The sequence below is a fragment of the Coturnix japonica genome, unplaced genomic scaffold (genome assembly GCF_054131305.1).
Source record: "Coturnix japonica strain WE unplaced genomic scaffold, WE-NBRP24 Scf039, whole genome shotgun sequence".
NCBI classification, from domain to species: domain Eukaryota; kingdom Metazoa; phylum Chordata; class Aves; order Galliformes; family Phasianidae; genus Coturnix; species Coturnix japonica.
In genome coordinates, this window is record NW_028188942.1 from 2,175,056 (window position 1) to 2,198,069 (window position 23,014).

General features: G+C 46.1%; 1 long non-coding RNA gene across 2 annotated transcripts; it reads right to left on the reverse strand.

Annotated features, from left to right (window-relative positions):
• Positions 1–4,089: 4,089 nt before the first annotated feature.
• Positions 4,090–22,105, reverse strand: LOC146753202 (uncharacterized). Of its 2 annotated transcripts, none has more exons than XR_014940200.1 (6): positions 22,013–22,104; positions 21,566–21,699; positions 20,416–20,575; positions 10,102–10,253; positions 7,760–7,839; positions 4,090–4,887 (listed from the first exon to the last, which is right to left on the reverse strand). It is a non-coding gene; the product is annotated as an uncharacterized LOC146753202 (long non-coding RNA). The 2 variants fall into 2 exon arrangements; XR_014940201.1 differs by lacking the exon at positions 4,090–4,887 and adding an exon at positions 6,315–6,709 and having other exon boundaries at positions 22,013–22,105.
• Positions 22,106–23,014: the final 909 nt, after the last annotated feature.

Genomic DNA, 23,014 nt, shown 5'->3' on the forward strand with positions numbered 1-23,014 from the left:
TAGATGATTTATTCTCACTGTTAGTGAAAATGTCCCAGTGAAAGCCCTTGGGTGGACTCTGGCTGGAAAACGCCACAAATATCAACACCACAACCACCGGACAGCAAACCTCCACCTATCTGTGCAGTCTGTGATGGCAGCACAGGGTCACGGTGGCCCCGTGACCTCACAGTGGGCCGGGTGCCTACCCATAGCCAGCGGGCCCAGCCCGCATTGAGTCTTGCTGGCGACTCTCGAGGTGTGAACGTCTCCTGTGGGAGCACGAGACACTGAGACCTTGCCAGTGTGAGAGACATCAGAGTCCTGCGAGAGGACTGTGAGTCACTGAGGATCCCATTGGAGGATCCCCAGAGCTCAGAGCTCCTGCCAGTGGCACACGAGCTGTCTGCCACAGGTAGGACGCCTGACAGGCGCTGAGGCCCGGAGGCTGCCGACTGCTCTGCAAGAGGCAGCTTCATCCAAATCCATCCTTGGAGCCACACAGCGCCAGGGCAGCCGCAGCCATGAGCCGGGAGGCGGCTTCCAACCGGAGGAGGAGGGAGACATGGACGTGGCCGGTGGAGGCCCACGAGGGGCCGTGCCCCATCTGCCTGGGCCCCATGGAGGACGCCGTCCGTGCTCTGCCCTGCAGGCACATCTTCTGCAGGGAGTGCATCCAGCACTGGACGGCCAACACGCCCAACTGCCCCCTGTGCCGGGGGTTAATCACCGGCATGCTGCGCCTCAGCTGGCGCCCCTCGGGTCGCCCCCCGACCCGCCGGCCCCGGGGAAGGCTGCAGCGCACCAGGGAGCGGCGGCAGACGAGATCAAGATCTGCCCATCGCTCCCGCAGTGTCCCAGCACGGCGCACGCAGCGCAGCCCCTCCAGGCCCCCCCGCCCGCTGGTGCGCAGCAACTCCTGGCACGGGGACCCCAACCAGCGCAGCCGCTTCGAGGAGCCACCCCGCGAAGAAGAGGACGGGGAATGGCTGAGGCGGGTGGCCCAGGAGCGGCGGATGGCCGCCGGAGACCATGCGCGGCGCCACGACGGGCCCCAGGTGTGAGCGGGCGGCCCAACCTCAGCCGGGAACAGCAACACCCAGAGCTCAGAGCTACAGCTGAGAGCTGGAAGAACAGAACATCATCACCATGACCATAGGGCTGGGATGGCCCTCCGGCGACACACAGGGTGCACGGGGAGCGGGACACTGTCAAGAAATTAGAGTGCACCTGAAATGGGACATAAAGCTCCCCTCGAATTTTGTCACCAGAATCTAAAAAAAAAATCACCATCTCTTGCATTAATCCCATCCCTGCTGTTGATGCAACACCTGGAAGATGTATATAGCAAGTGCCACCCTACACATGCTATGGACTGAGCAAATCTTCCTGGATTTTATTGGCAACAAGAAATCCTACAGCTCTGCCAACTTCTCATGCTGCATTCAGTGACAGTCATTCCCACCGTCACTGTAAGCAGCTTCCCTTTCCTATCCCAACCCGCAAACAAACAACCCACCCCATCCTGCAGCCATCCCCTGCCATCATGGCAGCGAATCTCAGTTTGGCCGCAGTGCACACCCGTCACTCACAACAACCAAACATGGCCTTACTGAGAATGGCAGCCACTGTCACCAAACCAGACAGATGCATTTGTTTCAGAAAAACAAGGTCTGGTATCCCAACAGTTTTATGCCTTGTATCTTTCCCAATTGTTTTTTTGTTTTTTTTTTTTTTTCTTTAAATATATACTAAATAAATTATATTACTTATATAAACCATATATAATGTTGTACATGTTGATGTGTTCCCCCTCAACATAAACTACCTGTAACTACCCTTTGCTTTGGTTTCTATGAGGCCCCCTTTCCCTTTCAGTAGCAAAGTGCTCCCTTTTCATTTATTATGGGGTCCTTTCTGCTCTTCAGTGTGGCCCAAGACAATTCATCTTCACACAGTGCAGACCAGATAAGCCATAAGGTTGAACAGCTCTGTTGCATTAGAAAGCAAAGCACTGGCTTGCAACCACCATGTTCACCCATCTGCAGGGCTCACACCAAGACACCCATCATCTCTCCTTCCTACTTTGTTCCACTGGGCACAGACTGTTGGCTGCCCATCCTTCTGCTTTTCGCTCCAAGTCCTTACAGAGTTAGCTTCAACTTTAATTGCAACCAGTCAAAAGTAGCCACGAGTGGTACAAGAAGGAACCACAAGAAGTCCTACGGCTGGGACGAGCATATCTGCAGCTCGGGGCCTGTGTGAGCCCTGAATGCAGAGCCCTACATCTTTGCAAAGCCTCTGCCAGGAGCTGAGGGCAACAGCAGTGACTTGCAGATACAGGTGTGAGGGTGATCTTACCCGTCAGTAACAGCTTAGGTTAAGACTCTCTCATGCTGATTTACGTTTGACAGAGTAGTGATAAATAAGAAGCATGTAAATTTATCTGTTTGCTGCAAGTAGAAGGCATTTACACTTTTACTGATTATTAGAAATAGATAAGATGTGCTGAGGAGGGCATTGCTCCCTACCCTGTGAACGTACCGCATTGCCTCCAAATACCTGTGCTGACAGCATGAATAGCTTATCCTGCAGTCCACGGAGATAAAGGTAGCATCTGCTGTAACACAACACCTGACCCTTTTAGGGGGCAGGTTTGCTTTCTAACACACTGCAAGGAGTTCCACCAGCAATTGTGCTACACAACTCCTTACATTATGGAGCCACTGATGTTTTTAAAGAAGTCAGGTTGCAGTTTCACAGCTCCTCTTGCAGACCTTTCCATGGCACCATCGCAGCCACACACAGACCATTTTCCACCGCCCAGCTGACGTGGTGTTGGATTCCCTTCTGCCTACAGCCTCATAACAGAGAGGGCAGGTAGGGAAGATGACTTCAAGGAGAAGAAACTGCTGAAACTGTCACTGAGGTCCCCATAAATATTCCCCATGGACCTCATTACACATTTGAGCAAACATTACCTTCACTCACACAGCTAAATTTCCTGTTTGCTTGGCTGATCAATTCCTCATCAAATTTTAATGCGGGGTTCAGGCCGTCTGCGGCGTTTTAATTAGGCCTAAGATTGCACAGCGTTGGAGGCAAGCTCAGAGCCACCCAAACCCCCTCTGCCTGTGTATTCAGGGGGAGGGGAAAGGGGACAGGAGGAAATGAAGAGGCCAAGAACTAGTTAACTCCTGTTACTAGGCTAAGTCTGCTCTCTAGTGGTCACATCGCTCAAAACACAGTGCATGAAAAGGTTATGCAAAAGAAAACGTATCCAAAAGTAATCGAACTCCTCTCCATCGAATAGAGGGAAAAGGAAATAAGCAAAATCTATCGTGCTTATTGCAAATGGGAACATTTACTTCCCCTGCAAAGTCTTATCTTTCCCCCCACTCCAGAATTCATACTCCTATAGGCACAAGAGCAACATGAGATTGTGACCATGTTCAAGGAAACTCTTCTTTCTACATGGTTGGAAACTGTTCCTGATGCTCAGAGCACTCTATACGTCCAGCTATCCATAACCATGAGCAGCTGCCTTCTGTCCCTTCGATCCAGAACACACGGACTGTGGCACCTCCAGCCTCAGGTTTGAGGAGTTTGCCAGTAGCATCCAGCCAAATTCCTTCCAAGTCCACCAGAATGATTAAGTTGTTAAAATCTCTATCTATTCATTGAAAGAAAATGGGCTGGAAAGAAGTGAAAACAAATCAAACACCTTATTTTCCTTTGCAGTTTGGGAGTGGTTGTTTAAGCATTACTCCGCAGGGTGCAAAAGCATCATATGTATTTAAAACAGCTGTTTATTTCACAGAGACTCTACTCAACTTGGATTTTCTTAAAATCACAGTTTCTTTGAGAAGACATTAATAATATCAGCATCTGCAAGAGCACCAATTCACTGCTGAGTGGCATTGCAGCACGTATAGCAGTTGGTGCCTTAAGGAATGCAGTACTGTGTGCAGAACAGATCCCAAAAGTCACCAGGCAAGCATATTTTCAGGCACAAAATCTGATTCTTAACTGTATCTCTCTCTTAATAGATGTCAAGATGGCTGTCTTAAATCTGACAGACACGAGATCTAAATTTCTTCACAGCAAAGACCAAAATCAATAGTTAACCTGAGTGTAACCTCTCTGCTTGAAACCCATGTGCACTTAATTTAGGAATTACAAATTAATTAGTATGAATTATTATAATACAAATGATCAAAACACCATTTAGCATGAAGAACAAGCATAGCACAGGGCTTAAAAAAACAGCACAGCTTGTCAGTGAAGTATCACAAGGCTTGAACCATCCAATGCTTTTTTCCTGCACCAGGAGCTACGTCATATTGTAGGTCTGCAAAAACCAACAGTGCAGGATCTTACTCCAGAATGCTGAGGGGTCTGAGCAAGGACAGACTTGCATCCTACATTTAGCATGAAATCACATCAGTTTAGAAGAATACTAACCGTGATCCGAAATTGTAGTAATTAAAGGAATAATGTCCAAATTTAATTATTGGGCCCCTCACACAAGTAAATGGAATTATCTTCAATGGTGTTCCAGTTACACTGCATAGCTGCAGCATTCATTGACTGGCACTGAGAGCAAATATCTGTGTACTTGTAAACGTGGCAGCATCTACTGCAGCTTTTTGGGGAATAAATTAGTGGGAGGAAGAAGTAACTTCCTTGGCTTTGCAGAATAGTATTGCCTTGGTGCAGAGCTTGTACCCCTTGAGCATCTTGGACAGGATCCCTGTGCTGCAGAAGGGCAATATTAGCTGCCCAAAGAGTCAGAATGATAGAGAAATCAGCAGCTCTTCTCAGCTCATAGGCTGGGCAATGGGGAAGAGGTTTGGTCTCACACACAAGGTCTTCAGGAGGGCTGTGGCAAAGCTGGGAGTGGGCTTCCTGTTGGCAAATCACAGTGCAAGCGTTAATTGTAAAACTGTCTATTTTAGGATTGTACACAGATTTTATTTGACAAGCCAAATTCTGACAGTTCACTCTTCATCAGCAGAGTTCCTGCTCTAAATTACCAATTGCCAATGGCACTCAAGGTAAAGCAGTGCGATAGTAACCACAGATTGTTTGAAGGTCCTGTCTCACAACGTCTATTGAAAATTGAGCATATAGGGCAAGGAGAAAAGAAAAAGCTGCATCCGTAGGAATCATTTTGAGCTGACACAATGCACTGTTGTGGCTTTTTCCCTTCACAGCTTGCGTGCAGCAGTTCAGCTCGTTCTGTTTTCCCTACCAGCTGCTGTATGAACAGTGCCCCTGTCAGCAGGAAGTTACAAAGAAATGAATGAAGACTGATGATTAACGAAGAAAGAGGGTGAATATTAATCATGGAGTCAACATTTGATGGGAGCACTGATGGAATGGTGGTCCCACTGGAAGTTGTTAGGAGTTGATTTTTATGCCCCTGGGCAGTAGCTTTAAACCACGACTCATGATGGAAGAGAGGTAGCTCATAATGTTTTAAACAGGCCATGGTGGAAAACATACCTTCTCCCTCCCCTCCCCAGCTCCTCTCTTTTGTTGTGCTACACTGAGAACAGAGTTCCACCGTGCATCCTACATTTGCCCAGAGCACCCAAACTGTACAGATCAAACCCTTAAGCAGGCTCAAACAGGGACAGGACATTTCCATTTTTCCTTGCTGTTCTACCAGAAGTCTACAAAGTCGTCTGTGACAACACACTTCTATAGCGAAATAACTGAAGTATGAATTTTGGTTGTTTGCAACCTGATTCAAACCTCTTTGAAGGCAATAGGAGTCACAGCTCCACTACAGAGCAAAGCTCTCCTAACCTTGGCTGGAATTTCCTGTACCACACAAATTAATGAGCGTACTTGCAATCAATACTGCGTATGAAGTGCACAGCTGATACTCTCTTTCTTTGATATTATACAAAATCATTCATTATACCAGACCATTCATTTTTCTGATGAAAAAAAACAACTTGCAGATGCTGCCTTCAGGCAAGCTTCATCCACTTCCCAGACCCAACCACTGATCCAAAATGGAGAGATCAAATACTGTTTGGATACTGCAGATTTACTGCACGCATCAACTTTAATTGGACAGTCAGAAAAGACTTGCAAAGTCACTCGAGTATGGCTGCAGCCCAAAACTGAAGTTAATGTGAGTTGGACGCACACCAACATGCAGCTCTTCTAACAGTCCCATCTTACAAAATAAGCTGTTACATGTGTTTTACAATTTCTCCTGCAAGTGTTTCAGGGGGTGTTTTGGAGGGGTGGAGAAACAGCAAGGAAGGAAGAGCTGATATCAAATGCTGTAATTATGTTGAAGCTAACAGGATACTGATGTGTCACTACGACAGTTTTCCAATGTTTCTGTGGTCCTCATTAATCTGATCAGCACTCAGAAGGATGCAGAAATCACTGCACATGGGCTCTTCCATGAACCCTGCTCTACAACTTAATCTGTGCCATAGGATGTTGTGTCCTCATTTGGCCATGCAACAGCAAGTGTGTTATTTGTCCAGAGAAAGTTCTGGATTTCAAAACACAGGCAGCTTTCCTATTGCCTTTCCTATTTCCTACTTGGAGCACAATGTCAGGCAGATGACAATAGAAACCTGATAGGGTTTGCATGCATTTTTCTGGAGATTTAGGCTGCGATCTCTTGCCATTCAGCAACTATTCATCTCCCAGAATGAAGTGACTGTTCACAGGATGGTTACAGTTCCACTTATGTGTCCTACAGGAAGAAGGACAAAGCCAGAAGTGTCCCTTTAATTTCAGCAACAGTAAAGACAGAAGGGAGCCACAGCACAACTACTCACAAAGACTCTGAGATTCAACAGAGAAAGTCTTACAAGTGCACTGAGGCCATAAAGAGCTGAACAGTAGAAATCATTTAATCCTCAGTGCTGCATTTTATCCACAACATTGGCCCTTCAACAGCCCAGAATCCTTCAGGTGCATTTCCAGAGCTGATTACTGCTGTTCCAGGCAAGTAATCTGCAGACACGCAGGTGATTTGCTGGGAAGCTGTCTGCTGCTGCTGCTCTCAGACCCTGCTCCCTTTTTTGCCTTTCAGTTTCCAGAGCATCCTCTGTGCACTAAAAAACGCTTCGTGCTTCTCCTCTTGCTTTCACAGCAGCTGCTTACAGAAAGCCAGCAGTACAAGAGGCAGCAGACACAGAGGCAGCCTTTATTCTAATACTCTTGCAAAACTGGGTGCTACCTTGCAAAGGGTACAATGCATCGCAGCTCCCCTACATAAATAACTTTTTAATGCACCTGTCATTTCAGATGTCACACCAGAGACAAGGTCAGGCTCGGAGAGAAATCAGCCTGCTCCATCCTTGACCCGTCATTCATCATGGCATTTGTCCACAGCCAAGCAGCCCAGCTGGTTAACAGGGAAAAAAACCTTATCTGAGCTCTAAAAGGGTCCCATTTCTGATAGGAAGAACTTATTAATAATACTCTCTGGAAAGCAGCGGGAGTTCTGATGGACAGCTTTGCAGGGACATTTTTCAATAGAGAAGCTTAAAATCCTATATCTATGCACCAGATCAGCAGGCTGGAGGAGATGAGAGGTTAGTTTTGCAGACAGCAAATGGTGACTGTTTGTAAGTTATTAGAGAGGGAAATATGCCTTCAGTGTTATGGGGATATACGAGCCTTGCCTTCACCTTTCCCCATGTATCATGCTGCGTGTCATCATAGGCACGTTAGCACGCTGTGCAGGTCCCCTCAAATCACCGGGCAGTAATTAGCATTGCAAACTGCTGGTTCTTACCTCTTTTACAGGACCCAGCTCAGTTCTTAAAACACGCACCCCCTGAATTCACATTAACTTCAGGAAAAGATTCCTGGGTCCTGTGGAGTTAAGAATAAAAAGTATAAAAGCTTTAAAAATGGCAGCTTTATTCCTAATGCAGATAACTGCAGGCTTATGACAGCCTCAGAGGCTTCTGGCATTGGTGTCAGGGTTTGTGATTTGGGGGTGTGTGAGAGCAAGGAGAGAATGAGAAAAGGGAAAAGAGAAAGCAGGGGTAGATTCACAGTAGCTTAAAGAGCACTGACTGTGTGCTCGACAGCTCACTGACCTCGTTGGAGAGCCGAATGCAGGGCACAGGAGCCACATGGATTGGGTACGGACTCAGGCTGACCTCTGAAATCTGCACTCACAGCATTTTATGAGCTGATTGTTGTTAGACCCACAGACTAAGGCAGTTCATGGGCTCAAGAACACAGAAGCAAGTTCCCACGGCCTAAAGTTTCCAAATTGCATAGTAAAGGCTCATGTATGAGCAATTAAGCCATCGCAGCTCTAGAGTTTTCCACTTAGTTCAGCTTTATTTTGTTGCAAGCTGAATTAAACTGCTATATTACATTAGCAGATGTACCCCTAAGGAGCACTGCAGACCCTACCTACGGCTCAAAGAACAACACTGGGCTGGTTGGTGTCTGCTCTATCTGCCTTCTATCAGCTCTAGCATGGCTTCTGATATGGATATAGAAACTGTATTTTGAGATACAGCACGACCATCTTTACTTAATGTCTACTTAATCTCTACCATGTCTACTTAAGACACCCTGGTATGGGGATGTCACCTGAACTGGTGTTGCTCATATGCCTTCTGTTCTCCTTACTTAAACAAATTCTCACCTTGCCAATGCAGTGCAGTTATTCAGACTACGGCTGGGATTTTCAGATCCCAAACTCCTCATGGATGGCGCTGGCTGTACATACAGTCTCCTTTGAAACCCAGGGCCATGCACAAAGCCCTGCCTCACTTTCAGCAGAGCCACCCTCGCCCTCCAGCTCTTGCTATCCCCAATCTTTCCCCATTCCTCAGCTCAGCTCCCATCATCGCTCTCCCTGTGCCGACTCAGCGTCTCCCTTAGAACTCATATGTTTGCTCTGAAATGCTTTGCTTCCTCTGCTTTGTTTCCCTGGACCTAACATTTTAATTTTATTTTATTTTATTTTATTTTATTTTATTTTATTTTATTTTATTTTATTTTATTTTATTTTATTTTATTTGCCTCCTTTCTCCCTCCACAGGGTGACAGCTATTTTATCACCTACAACAAGAAATGCTGAGCCTGTCGTGCAGGCAAAACATTTGCAAAGGGGCAGGGGGTACACAGAAAGCAGTAGGAAATTGATAAGGGTTGTAAAGTAGCTTTATAAAAATGCCGACAAGCCTGCTCAGGGCACAGAGCACCTGCACCTCTGCCCCCGGCAGCGCTTCCTTCAGATGCTCCTATTGTTTTCATTACTATTTGTGACTTGATCATTAATAAATTACTATTACTTTTTTTTTTTTTTTTTTTTTTTTTTTTTTTCCTGTTGGCTCCAGCCACCGAGGGAGCCAGCAGGTGCACCACTTTTACAATTAGCCCTCTGTAATGCATGGTTGGCAAGAAAAGTTGTCCGCAAGCTGCAGACTTTACCAACTGCTCGATGGCAGCAACTAGAGGACAGTGTGCAGGAAAGCACCTTCATGTGGCAGCTCACACAGCCAGAGGGGTTCAGTCTCAGACTTGGGGTCCTGCTTGTGAAGGTGAGTGGTAGAGGCAGGGGAAGAATGTACACAGGCCATCTATGGGGTAATGAGATCACAGTAAGTCTTACTGAAACCATTATTTCCATCATCTAAGATACGTTCCTGGTTAGAGGCAGCAGTGCAACTCATTAAACAGGAATCTGACTGATTAAACTGTTTTGGTTTGAGGAGGGGAAGTTTAGCAGTGAAATCAGAAAGTTGCTTCTCTCCATCTGCAGATTGTGCTCACTCACAGGCAGGGCTCTGGCTTTTCAGATCAGTGCTGTTCTCTGCGTTTGTGTTGGTAAAATTATGGTTGTAACAAATTCCCTTTGTGATAGAATATCATTCCCTCAAATACCACCATCACTGCATTGTCCTGTCCAGCAGCAGCTAAGTGGCACAGGCTGGGTGTTGTTTCAGTTCAGCCACATCAGGGATTATCAGCACAAGGAGTGTGCAGAGCTGTTGTGTAGTTTTTCCCCCCAAAAAGACAGTGCAAAGCAGAAAGCATAAACCATTTGGTGATACCTATACAAGGCAAATGAAAAGTGAAAAATCCATTGCAAAGTAAATGACCACAGACCTCAGATCAGGCACGTAGCCAGCAATCCAGGGAAGCTGTGTATCTTTGTCTCTGAGACAGTTTTCTTCCAGTCCCAATGAACTCAGGTGTTTCACGTAGTTCTGATGGGAAAGCATGTTCCTCTCTTGGAGGAAGTCAGCTGGAACATGAAACTAATAAAGAAAGAGAAAAGAAAAAATATATATATTTAAGATGACATGCTGCTGAAAATCACCAGACTCAGAGCTTGCATTGAGCAGAGCAGGTTCCACTGATGCTGCTCTTCTGCCTTTGATAGCAGCTGTACAGGGTGCTCCAGAGAAGAACAAAGCAGCAACCCTGTGACAATCTGCCCCTTTTACTGCTGCAGGCACAGATCCAATCTGGGGACTGATTCATGCTTTGAATCATAAGATTAGAAGTCTTCTCCAGTATTTCCTTCCATAGAAGGAAATCGAACATCTCATAAGTGGCTTCCAAACAAGCATCCAGATTCCTTGCATCCTGCTAATGTGAACTGGACGTTAAACCAGCAGCCAAACAAAAAGACTGATTTGCTTTTCTCACACTACTTAATACCAGAATCAAAATGCATAAAATCAAAAACATTTCATAAGAACGTCTTCATTTGCAGACTCAAGTCACTATGAATTGATCATAACAAATACAGGAGACATTGAAAGCTCCTCTCCTGTGGCTCTCAAGGTCCAAACCTCTAATCTTGGTCACTGCATTTTCAGGCCACTGCAACCCAACAGGCACTTCTAAAAGAGCAGAAAAAAACCTAACAGGAGAATGCTGTCATGTCAATAGCTTTTCTAGTGAGTGTAATGAATGCAGACAACACAAGAGTACTTTGATAGAGGAATCCCATCTGTGTCTAACGAGTAAATCCATGCCGCGCAGTTTGCGTTCAGTGCAACCTGTTTCCTTCCTGAGAAAACAGAACACCAGGAGACTTTGAGGTAGAGAATTTAAGGCAGAACCAGTTGGTACAGCCTTATTCAGGATAAATATGAAAGCTCAAGGCAGATTCTCTTGCCCCTACTGTAATATATGCTATAAGTTAAGATCTACATGTATATCCAATCGCATTTGTGAAGGTAGGGAGGGGAAAAAAATCACCGTGTAGTTAGACACAATTAAATGAGTTACATAAAGGGCACATCTTTAAAAAAAAAAGTCTGAAAACTTTGAAACTGAAGTGGAATGGAATAGCAGCATGAAATGTCAGAGCTGAGTTAAATCCCAGCTTCAGAATCAGTCCTCGATCCAGCCAGAATAGGTCACCCAGCCTTCATCCTGCCAAATTTACACTGTTTGTTGAAGTATGCAACTCAAAAAGTTAGAACCAAAAGCTGTCCCTCTCCACTGCAGCTCAAACACACCATTCTCCCTACTGAAAAACTGCCAGCGTTTTCTGTTTTCTCTTGTTCCCTTCCAGATTTATTCTTTCCATGCCCAGCTGAGAGCAGGGCAGTGAGCAGGGGGTCGGGGCTGTGCAGGCTTCATGGTGCAGCCCGGGCACTAGCTCCTGTATGCCTTGTGCAGACCCCATACCATGAAGCCATTAGAATTCCTCCTGCAAGCAGCATGCTGAGTCCCTTAGCTCCTTCCTTTCACTTGACCTGAACTATAGATTCTGCTGGTTGTGAGCTCAATCACTGTCCTCCCCAGGTCTGCTATTAAACCTTGGCTCTAAGAAACCAAGAAATTAATCTCTGGTGCCCGACTTTTTGCAGCCCAGCGTGCTCTACAGCAGCTATGCACAACCTCTGATCCCCAACTGCACGGCCTCATCCATAAACAAAGGTACCTTGTGGAGTCTGGTGAACCCAGCTGATCCCTCACTAATATCTCCTGGAGCAAGCAGAGCACAAAGCCTTTCAGCTTGGAAGTTTTGCATTCTCTTACTCTTGGATTAAGAAATAAAACAAATTAAACAAGACCCTCACATCCCTACGGTCTTCATTTTCTACAGCACACCCATTGCAACGGGTGAAAAGCATTGCTTTTGCCAGTTACCAGACAGAGTGTTAGTGGGTGAGACAATGCCATGCATCCCTCTGCACTGCAGACCCAGCGTGGCACTGGGGCAGCACAGTGAGGAACAAAGCCACTGTGCATTTGTTAATCTGTCATTCACACTGACAGCTGTGGGTACACGCTGAGAGCCACGGGCAGGGGACAGCCACCAAACCACAGCCAGCAGCACTATCAGAGCAGAGCTGAAGCACCGGCACCTCAGGCCTGTCTGCAGTAATTTTCTTTTGCTGATAGTTACAAGGATCGCTGCAATATAGATTCCGCATGGAGTGCTGAGAAAGGAACGAGGCCCCGCTGCACCAAGCGCGGTGTTAGATAGGAAGAGATGACCATGTAAATAAATGGGGCATAAAGGAAGTATTTTTCCCAATTTTACAGGTGAGGAACCATGGCTAAAAGCCATAAATCAGTTTTATTGAGGGGATACAGGGTATTTACAGGAGAAATAAGAACTGAGCCTCAAATCCTTATTCACTGCTCAGTCCCATTTTGTTCCTTTTCTGCTTTGAGGGCCAACAAAGCCCACCAAAACCAACCTTCGTGTCTGCCCATACAGGATGAAAACTACCTGTGCTCCTCCAAACTACCCACCATTTGCATGGGCAGTTCACCTGCAATAAGCACTAACCCTGAGCACTGATGCAGGCTGCTTTGGCACAGCAAACTACTCACTGTGTGATCAATGCAGGCGAATATTTACTATCCCTTTATTTTTTTTTCCTAAGTGCAAACAATAGAAGAGCTCCCTCCATTCTGCAACGCTCTCTTCTCCATATAAGCCATTCAGCATTCACCAATGCAATATTTTGTCATTTCAATAATCACCAGTTTATCTTTCCCCATTTTCATGGTTTCTCTGGAGACCTCTCCCCTCTCACCAGGCATTAAAGCACAAGCGGTAGATTTGGCATTTGCCACAAGTAAGGAAACAAAAGCCTTCACGATGGGAGAGAAAGAAAGCATTGGGAACCCTGCTGGGACAGCTCCACTCCCATGTGCTTCTTTCCCCTCCAAGTTTCAGCCTCCCCTCTTGCTCTGAACCAACTGCTTATATGGCAGTGCTCTGACCCGAGGGTGCAGCGGCAGAAACAATAACCCAAGTTATACTTTTTTTCAAGTCAAACATCAATTGTGCTTACAAGGCAAAAATCAGCAGTCCATTTTCCTTCTGCCTTTATACTCAGAAATTCCAGACAGAGAACTCACTGCCTTCCCTTGTCACCCCTGTACTGCACAGCGGTGCTTCTCGCAGTGGGGCTGCAGGTCTCCAGCAAAGACTGAATTCCAGCAATGAGATGCCAGCCTCAAAGGGCAGTTGCAAACCCAGAAGGGAAAAGAGACATGAGATCACCAGCAGAACTACTTGTGCAGTGCTGTGGTTTCACCATCTAAAGAGCAGCCCCTCAGTAAACTCATTCCTTTTGAGGTCTTTGTCCTACGAGTCTCCCTCCTTGTAGCTCCCAGCCAAAAGCGCATGGAGCCATGACTGTCTCCATTGCAGAACCACTGTCTGCAATATTCCCACTCAATAATCTTTGTCGCAGACTTGAGACTATTTTTGGAAGCTTTAAAAATATCTAATGGGCACCTTTTCTTTTTATTCAGACACAGCATCTTTTTATGTTTAATAGAGATTTGAAGAAGAAAAACAAATGTGCTTAGCATCAACATGCCTTTCTATTAAAAATAAAACAGCTGAGTAAGCAAGATGACTTGGACAGGAGAAAATTCTGTTTATAGAAATGTTTACTATGGTTATCACAGGGCGATAGGGATGACTGTGAACCACGGGCTCTGCTGACAAGTGGTGATGAACCAGTCACAGGAGGAGGCCACACAACAGAGAAGGAATCAACAGCTTCCTAGGTCACACATAGATAGGGACATTGGTGTGTGTCCTGGAGCACGATAAGGATGAGCCCTGAAGGAACCCAAGGAGGTTGTGGCAATCAAGGCCAGGCTGGATGTGGCTCTGGGCAGCCTGGTCTGGTGCTTGGCGACCCTGCACATAGCAGGGGGGGTTAAAACTAGATGAGCATTTTGGGCCTTTTCAACCCCAGCCCATTCTGTGATTCTGTGAACACACTCAGAATCACCACATGCTCTTCTCCAAATTCAGAAAGCTCAGGAGCTGCAAGAAGGAGTATGAATTCCTGAATAATACTGCCTCTCTCTTGTATTTTAAGCAGCCAACTAACAGAAAACTATTTGTGCTGCTTTACCTGCAGGTATGGCTATGGCAGGGAAGGACAACTGAGGAGCTCTGCAAGGAACTCACTTTCTTGGGAGCATCCACTGTTCCTGTGCAGCAGACTAAGCCTTCTCCATTCTGCATCCAAAATTAGGGATGTCGGAGGAGAACTGAGTCAGATCAGTTGGATTCTCTTCCAGGCCCTGCCACCAGCTCACTATGTGACCTTGCACAAGTCACTTCATCTGTTTGTGCTGAAAGCGTCTCATCTGCAAAACTGTATTTACCTTTGTTAGAAAATGCACTCATTTATAGATATAGAACGATGAACATGAGCCAAATACTGCTGCCATCTTGCTCCTCCTGGCTCTCCATCTTTTTTTGACTGCATCATTAGGTGGTTTTCCCACCCTTAATAATCAGGGCTGCTTTTAATGGCCTGAGTGTTTTTTCTCCAGGTGTTTTTTTTATGGCATCTATATAAGACAATCCAAGGAAACTACAGAATCATCTCTCCAAATTTCTCATCACGTCATTCTGCCAAAAACAACAGAAATATTTGCAAGCAGGTTGGATTCAGAGCCTTCCAGAAAGGTCCCCGTGTCTCACCTGCACCACCACGTCCCTCCTCTGCTGCTCAGGAGTTCTTACACACAGCCACATTGCTCTCCATGGAGTTCTTGAAATGGTCCTCCTATATTTCTCTGAAAAATGACCATTCCCTTAAAATACGGCACCTCCTCTCATGGCACACTGCGATGTGACTCAACAGCACCAGAGTCGCAACTCATATTTCCACAGGGTGCCAGCATCTCAGCATCAAAGTGCTGCTGGCTCTGGACTATCATCTGCGCTGTAATTAAATTGAATCCACTCCTTGGCTTGGCTTTATCCCTGAACAATACCAGCGTTTGAGTAATACATTCTCAGGGCACTAATACATCACCTGGGCGATCCCTGTCCATGATGTATTGGCGCAATACATCAGAGTGCACTCCCGCTATAAGGATCTATGGGCATCATACATCAAGGTGAGGCTGAGTAGTGATGTATGGCTCAGAAGATGGTACCGTGCAGCAGTGGACCAGGCCAGGACGAAGAGGATAAAGGTTGGCATGGCCGTTAGCCGATTTCCCTGTGTTATAATGCTGGCACTGACCCAGCGTCTAACTTTAGCCCCTTATTTATTTATCCCAAAGCAACCTACCATTGGAAGCGCCTATCCTCGGATGCATCATTCTCACAGAGGTCTCAGGGGACTGCTGGTACACAATTAGCAGGAGTGTATTCTCAGCTTGATGTGGGGGGTTTTTAGCCCATTAACACTAATGGCAGCTGCAGCACCAGAGCTCCGTACATCACAGAAAACACGGACACATGCACACGCTTAGCTCTGTGCAAATCTCACCCATTCAAGAGGCACCTGAAGATTATTGGGAATAAAATAACCGCAGAAAATTGATGGAAGCAACCACTTCATTGTTTTCCAATAATTACTTTCAAATATATAAAAATTAAACATATAAAACGTAGAAACACAAACCCACCCCAGCACACGGAGGCCAGCCTGTAGGACATGAGGGGCATTGCAGAGCTCATAGCAAAGCATTGCTGGAATGCCTGAAGGCATTATCAGCTGGGGGAATGCTGCTTTAACCCACTGAGGCAGGAAGGAGGCAAAGAAGCATTTGCTGACAAAGTCCTTCCCTTCACCCCTCATTTTACAAACAGCAAAATAAAATTAAAGTATAGAGCAATATAAGCCTCAGTGGAGACAGTTGGAGATGTTTGCTCAGGAGAAAAATGGCAGAGAATAACCCTAAATGAGCCCCAAACGCAGCTCTTAGTAAGAACCCAAGGGAGATGCCCTTGCCATGGCTATATGCCATGCATCACTGGAGCCTGCACCTGGGCACAGTCTTCCAGTGCTTTGGACAGCAATGTCCTGGGGAGCAAAGGTGGCTAAAACCAATCTCTGTGCTCCATACAGAGTCACTCGAGGTCTCACGTAAAGCAGACTTATTGCCCCCATGAAAGAAATAATAGATCTAATAAAATACTTATATCCTGGCCAACATCTCTGCCCAGCCTGGTGAGCCCCAGGGGCAGCGAGTGGACAAAGCCAATTTACAATGTGTCCTCCTATCCCTCCAGCCCTGCAGCATGCAACTGCTGCCCCCAGAGACCACCACAAGGAGACCATCCTCACAACACACAGACGTGAGGCTGTCATGGCCAGGGCTGATGCAATTTGGGCACATCCCTCCCCTGCCCTGTCACCCAGCTGCCTGGTTGGCAGCACGTGAACCCATGCTTTGCATCTGCATGAAGGGTTCAAAGCTGGCAGTCCTTAATAATATAAGCACAGCTGCTTCCCTCCACAACTCCCCTCAAATCAAGCAGCCAAGATAGCTTTCTGAATGAACGAGCTATCTTAAGGCACTGAGTGAAATAATTTCTCAGATGCTCAATCTAGTTTTTGAAACAATCTGGAAATGACATTCTCATTAATTACACACCACGTATCTGGAAAATGACAGCACTACTGAGCTGACAGTGACAAGGAATCAGAAAATAGCTTGTGCAGGTGGAACAAGTCATGGACAAACCTTCGTGTCTATATGGAGGGGATGGACAGAGCTGTGAGGGGCAGCACTGCAGGTGCCCAGAGACCATTTGTGCAGCAGAGCCACAGTGAGCAGTGGGTGATTTCACCCTCCTGGCACACACAGAGGGAACTTCAAGCAGTGTTTCCCCTTTAAAAACCAAGACAAGCTCAGCCTGGACAATCATTTATATTTGCTTACTCCTTGAGCTTTGGTGCAGTGATTGCTTGCTGGGCTGAGAGCCTCCCAGCCATGTCATAGACCAAGAGGAAAGTCAGAGGTCTTCCCTGGGCTGAGTCCTGAGCAAGTCAATGGGAAGTAAATATAAACCATAAGCACTGAAGTAAGTGAAAATAAACTGTTTGGTGCATGCTTATACAATGACAGAAGTCTTTGCAAATTCATAAAATGGAGAACATGAAAAGCAGCAAATCCTTTTTAAAACAGGAAGGAAGTCAGGTAGGTGAGCAGGAAAAACAGCCCAGTAGTTAATGTGCTAATGTAGGACCTGGAAAACCTGAGTTTACAGGCCTGCAGTGGGCCCATAAACTTCTACATGCTATCACTGAAACTGGAGAACCACACTCCATTACCCCCAAAACTCAGGAACTGCTTATAAGAACTTCAGGAATTGGGTTAAGTCTCACCAAAAAGGGAAAACATGCCTGTTCGACGGAAGCCAACAGCAGAAGGCAGGAAAGCTCACATCACTTGAAACCACAGCTCGCAAGGAACCCAAACTGCCCAGGAGAACTGAGCCCACAGCTCCATGCAAGGCAACTGATCCCCTTCTCAGTGCACAAGAAAACAATACTCTGACCTTTAAGTAACAATTTTAGTTGTATCAAAAAACTGAAGTGACTTGAGAGCCATTTCTCTTGCTCCCTGGAATCATTTACAAGGGGATTTTTGCACCCAGGCAGAGCATGCAGGCAGGTGGCTGCACCCAGGAGCAGTCCATGCAGCCAGAGTTTGTCTTGGCAGGGAGCTGCTGGCTTCCTTTGCATACAGGGAGCAACCCGGTTCTGCTCAAGAACTGCCTGGTTTAGGAACACGCACCTCAGCAGGTTGGAGCCCTGCAGACAGGCTGCTTTCGTGAGAGAGGGCGTGAAAACAGATCAAAGTCTCAGAAGAAGTTTATTTTAAAGTATTTCCTACAGCCCGATCAGATTATGTTTTTAAAAGTTCAATTATCTTCTGATAAACTCAGCGGCCAAATTAGGAAACTAAATACAATTATTAAAGCATAAGAGAATAATTTCAGATCTGCTACAAGTGCCAATTCAAACTTAACAAGCCCACGGATCCTGGCAAGTAACTCCACACAGATCACTCAGCTTCATTTCAAACTAGAAGACCAGATGAATGCCTGGGATATGACTTACATTGATTCTCATGTTTTTAATCAAAACTTACACAGTCCTTTTAGCTGGCCAAACCCAGAACCAAGATTTTGTAGAAAGGTATTCAATTTCTCTATGGAATTGGGGGATTTGAGCAACCCTGTGCTGAGCTATCAAAGCAGTGCACAGAACTTACCTCCGGCGTGCAATGCAAAGCCTGAAAACTTGGAAGAAATATTTCACATAGTGCAGCATTTTGCAGAGCAATCTTTAATCCAGATGCTATCCCAGCAGCTGGGCTGATCTCCTCAACAACTTCAGTACAGTTCTGTTGTGGTCTTTTTTTCCTGAAGAGAACTTCTAAACTCACATCTCGTTGGCCAGTAATTCTGAATTCCCATTCACCAAGTGACCAGCAATGCACCCTGCCATTATACCATATAGCCATGCTCACTTGGGAGCATGGCAGCTGATGTCCCACAGCACACACACATTCATCAGAAGGGAGATGCCCACAGCTGAGGTTATCAAGAGTGGAAACTTCAGTATGCAACAGTGCTGCAGGTGAAGTTTCATCAGACACATTTAACCTTACATATTGTTGCATTTTCTCTCTTCCTGTAGGCAGCGTGGGCTCCTGGACATCACACATCAGTGGCACTAATGAGGAGAAGTGCTGACCACCAGTCAAGAGAAAACGATACCTAACACACCATCTCAGTCTGTAGATTACTGATACCATCATGTTTAAAGGGCAAAGGCCAAAAAGCACGAGCACAGGACCCTTGCCTTTAATAGGGTTGCCATATATACCCAAAACAAAACATACTTTTAAGTTGCCTGCATTTATAAACTCTTGAGGCCCATATTTGAAGGAAAGGGAAAACCTTCCATGCTGACAACTCCTCCCAGCAAGTTACAGAAAGGAGGTATTTAGGGGAGAACATGAATTCCAGCCCCTGATGGAAAAACACACTCCTCTTGCAGCGATTTCTGTTGTTGTATTTTTGTATGGGGGTTAAAAAAGGTTTGATTTTGCAGTTTAGCATGTTGAGACTTCTCAGTGCTCGCTGTCGGAGGGTGCCGATTACCCAGCTTCATTCATCAAAGTGTCACTTTTCTGACAGCCATTAATAAATATACTGCCAGAGCCCCTCACACCTGGCAGCCATGGCACACTGCAACGCACCGCTAACCTAATTTGCTAATTGCTGCTTTCCCCATTAATTTTAGTCCTGTCTTGTTTGGTGTTGACATGGAGGGAAAAAGAAAGAAGAGTGGGGAAAAAGAAGCAGGCAAGAAAGTAAGCTTTGGGAGTTTTCTGATTATTTCTTCACTTGTTCTTCCCCCTCCATCACCATTTACTTGGGGGTATCAGCTTCCTTTTTATCCTTGCCCTTTCTGAGAGGGCTGGCAGCAATGGCAATTTGGGCACTGTGGTGTGAGGGCTTAACAAGCTGCACACCATGTGTTACCCACATACAAGCCCAGACTCTGGCACTGTGTTTCTCTCAGCCCCCCACCCTGAGCTCCCAGCCTATGGCTGCACAACAGTGGGGCTTGGGGTGCTCTGTCCCCCAGACATCATCGGTCTCAGCACTTCACACCTGCCAAAATCCCTACTCTGTTAATTCAATTCCCATCCACTCTCAAGCGAACATCACTCAGTTCCATTAATCATATGATTTTTCTGATAAATATCCTCTTTAAGGCCCAGGTACAGACCAAGTCCTTTGTGACTAAGCTGGACTGAAACGCAAGTCTCCAGCCAAGGTCAATTAAGACAAGGAGTACCAGACCCATCAAGCCTTCAGGCAGTGATGAATTATTGTTGCAGCGCTAGTAAAAGTCTCCCTGCAGGACACTCACCAAGCTGTTGTACTTGGACCACACATTGGGGTCCATATGCTCCAAAGCTTTTCCTTGCCTGATTAGGTCTAGTGATGGCTGCCCGCACCCACTGCTCCAGCTCTGCCTCCCCTTCTCAGGAACAGTGCTCAATCACTGGGGGCACAGAGGCTCCCTGGGCTCTGCACAGCCATCACTTGGCCACCAATGCTTGGTTAAGGACACAGACACCTGTGTTCTGCAGAGCTTTCCAGATCATTAATTCTTTTCTCCAATTAATGCAAGAAAAGGGTGCACTTACCCCACAGGTAAGGCCTGTGTGCATGCTCCTGTCCCCTCAGCCAGGCAGCTTGGGTCCATCTTTCTTGGTAAACAGAGCTTCCCACTGCCAAGACACTCAGACCACAACCACACAACATGAGGAATGGTCCTCTCAGTCTGGGACAGCATCCACTGCCAACCTGTGCCAAATACAAGAATTTTGGATGCTTCCTTAGCATTGGGAGGAAAGGAATGAAGGTGGCCAAGTTCCACCTTAAGTGGGTGATTGCAGTCTGCTAAACCCACAACAAATAACCGAGTCTCAAACACAATCCAAACACAGGGCATGTTTTAAAATTGCTTGCAACGAGACACTAGTAGATATGAGCATGAGAGGTTTTGCTGCTTCTGAGCAGACTTTGGTGCAAAACGCATGTTTTTCCCTAAAAGAAGCAGAAGGTTTAAACAGTTTTAAATTGGATAATACTACAAGAAGGCTCAGACTGTTTTGAAATGATGAGCTGGTAAGAAAACCCTTCTTTGAATCAGGATTATTACAATGATATTAGAGGATTAGCACAGGTCTGGGAGCAGGATTCAAGCAAACCTGCCAATTCTGGACATTGGACATTTTGACTGCCTTTGAACCCTTTAGCTATTCTGACAGTTAAAACTGTGCTGCCATGGCACAGCCCTGCTCCCAGCACTTACACCCACAGCTCTCCCTAAGCCACAGGTGAGATCTGTTTGTATTTCCTTTAGCACAGAAGGGCCAGGCTGGCACACACTCACCTTTATGGCTCGTTGCTACTCTGCCAGGAGCAGGACCCACAGGCCAAGCCTTCCAGGAGCCTTATAAGTCAAACACACTGTCCTGTTCCAAGTGGAGTTAAACAGGCCCAGTAAAAAGTAACAGCACTTCAGCTTTTAGCCAAAAGCCTCCATTCACGGCCCTTTAAAGTTAAATTTACTGCCTCCATTTAGCAACATCCCTGTGAAACTCCCTCCTGGTTCAGAACAAAACCTCTGTGCAGTTCAGCTGCGCTGTGGCAAACAAAACATTTCATCCTAGGGATCCAGCCATGCATCTGTCTGCCTTTATTCAGATCTCTGTGTCTCTTTATTCCCTTCGGTTTTCAACAGCTCCAAGCAACCAGATAGCACAGCTCGTCCTGCTCCCCACTGCTCACCTTTCTGCTATGGCTGAAGAGCTGATCACAAGGAGGAAAGCCACCAACATGTCTTTTTCCCCTGTGACAGAAGTGGATGCAGCTTTATTGAGCTTCTTGGGCTGCGTCTTCCACCACAGGCAGATCAAGAAAAACTACACAGGGCAGAGAATGAGTAAAATGATCAATGCTCTGCCCTGGAGTATGATAACTCCCATTTTTCAGGAGTCAAGGTTAGCTCAGGGCTTCAGCTGCTCTGCAGGATCAGCCCTGCCCTTTGAAGAACCAATTCGTTCCCTTGCACGAGGCTCACTGTGCCCTGACCCACCACACCACTGCATGTGCCACATGCTTTCTGCACACACACAGCCTTCGTGCTGAAGCCAAAAAGCAAGAAAGCAAGAAAAAAAGTTTAGAGCATTTCCTAACAAAAGAGAAAATAAGGGAAAACATTCTGTTGAAAAATACCAGGTCAAATGGAGAAGGGAGTCCTTTCATCTTCCATGCTCTGGGTTGGTTTTATTACACTGTGAAGCCATTTTACTGAATTAGTATCGTAATCATGGCAGGATAATGGGGGTATGGAGCACTGCAGCACAAGCCAGATCCCTCAGCTGGTACAAACCAGCATGGCTCCATTAACTTCAGTGGAGCCAATTTATATCAGCTGAGGATCTGCCCTTTAGTTTTTACTACAGGAAAGCCAGACTACAAATGGGAGAAACCTATATTAAAAACAAATATCTTCAATCACAGCAGCAAGAATGTAGAAAATATTGGCTGAGTCAACTTTTATAGCAATGTTTTCTTTCTCTCCCAAGTGCTCAATTTTGAACACTCCCCTATAAAATTTTCCAAGCCTGGAGCAACTTTCCTCTTTCCTTTGGTTAAAGCCCACCTCACCTGATGGAGGCAACAAGGCTCTGGAGATGCTCAAGTCCTTTCCAGAGCAAAGTAGGGCTTAGGGAACTGGTAGCATCCCTGCACTGAGCCATCTCAGAGCTCCAGCCTGCCAGCAGGGCAGTTGTGAAAATGGAGATTGGGCCACAAACATCTGCTCTTCTTGGGAAGCGTGACCCCTTCCCACAAGGAGAAGGTTACTCCAACAGCCCCCTTTAGGAATGCCACTGGGTCCCTCAAATGAAAGCGCACAGAAGAGCTCAGGGCCCCTCAGCAGCCTTGCAGCAAGCACCTTTTGTTCAAAGCCCAGAGCTGTTAATTAAAGGCTGGTGATTAATGATTAAACTCCACATGGTTCCCATCTCAGGCTTAAAAAGTCCTCAGGATGCTGACTTTGCTGCAGGTTTCATTGTGAAGTTCTGGGATGTGAGGGGCTATTTATAGAGAAGTCCATCAGGGCACTGAAAGGAGGTGCTCCTTCCACATAATTAAGAAGAAAAAGAAAAAAAAATACAATTTCCAAAAAGCATAAAGGTCAAATATTTAGATGAGGTAAATAAGCGATCTGCC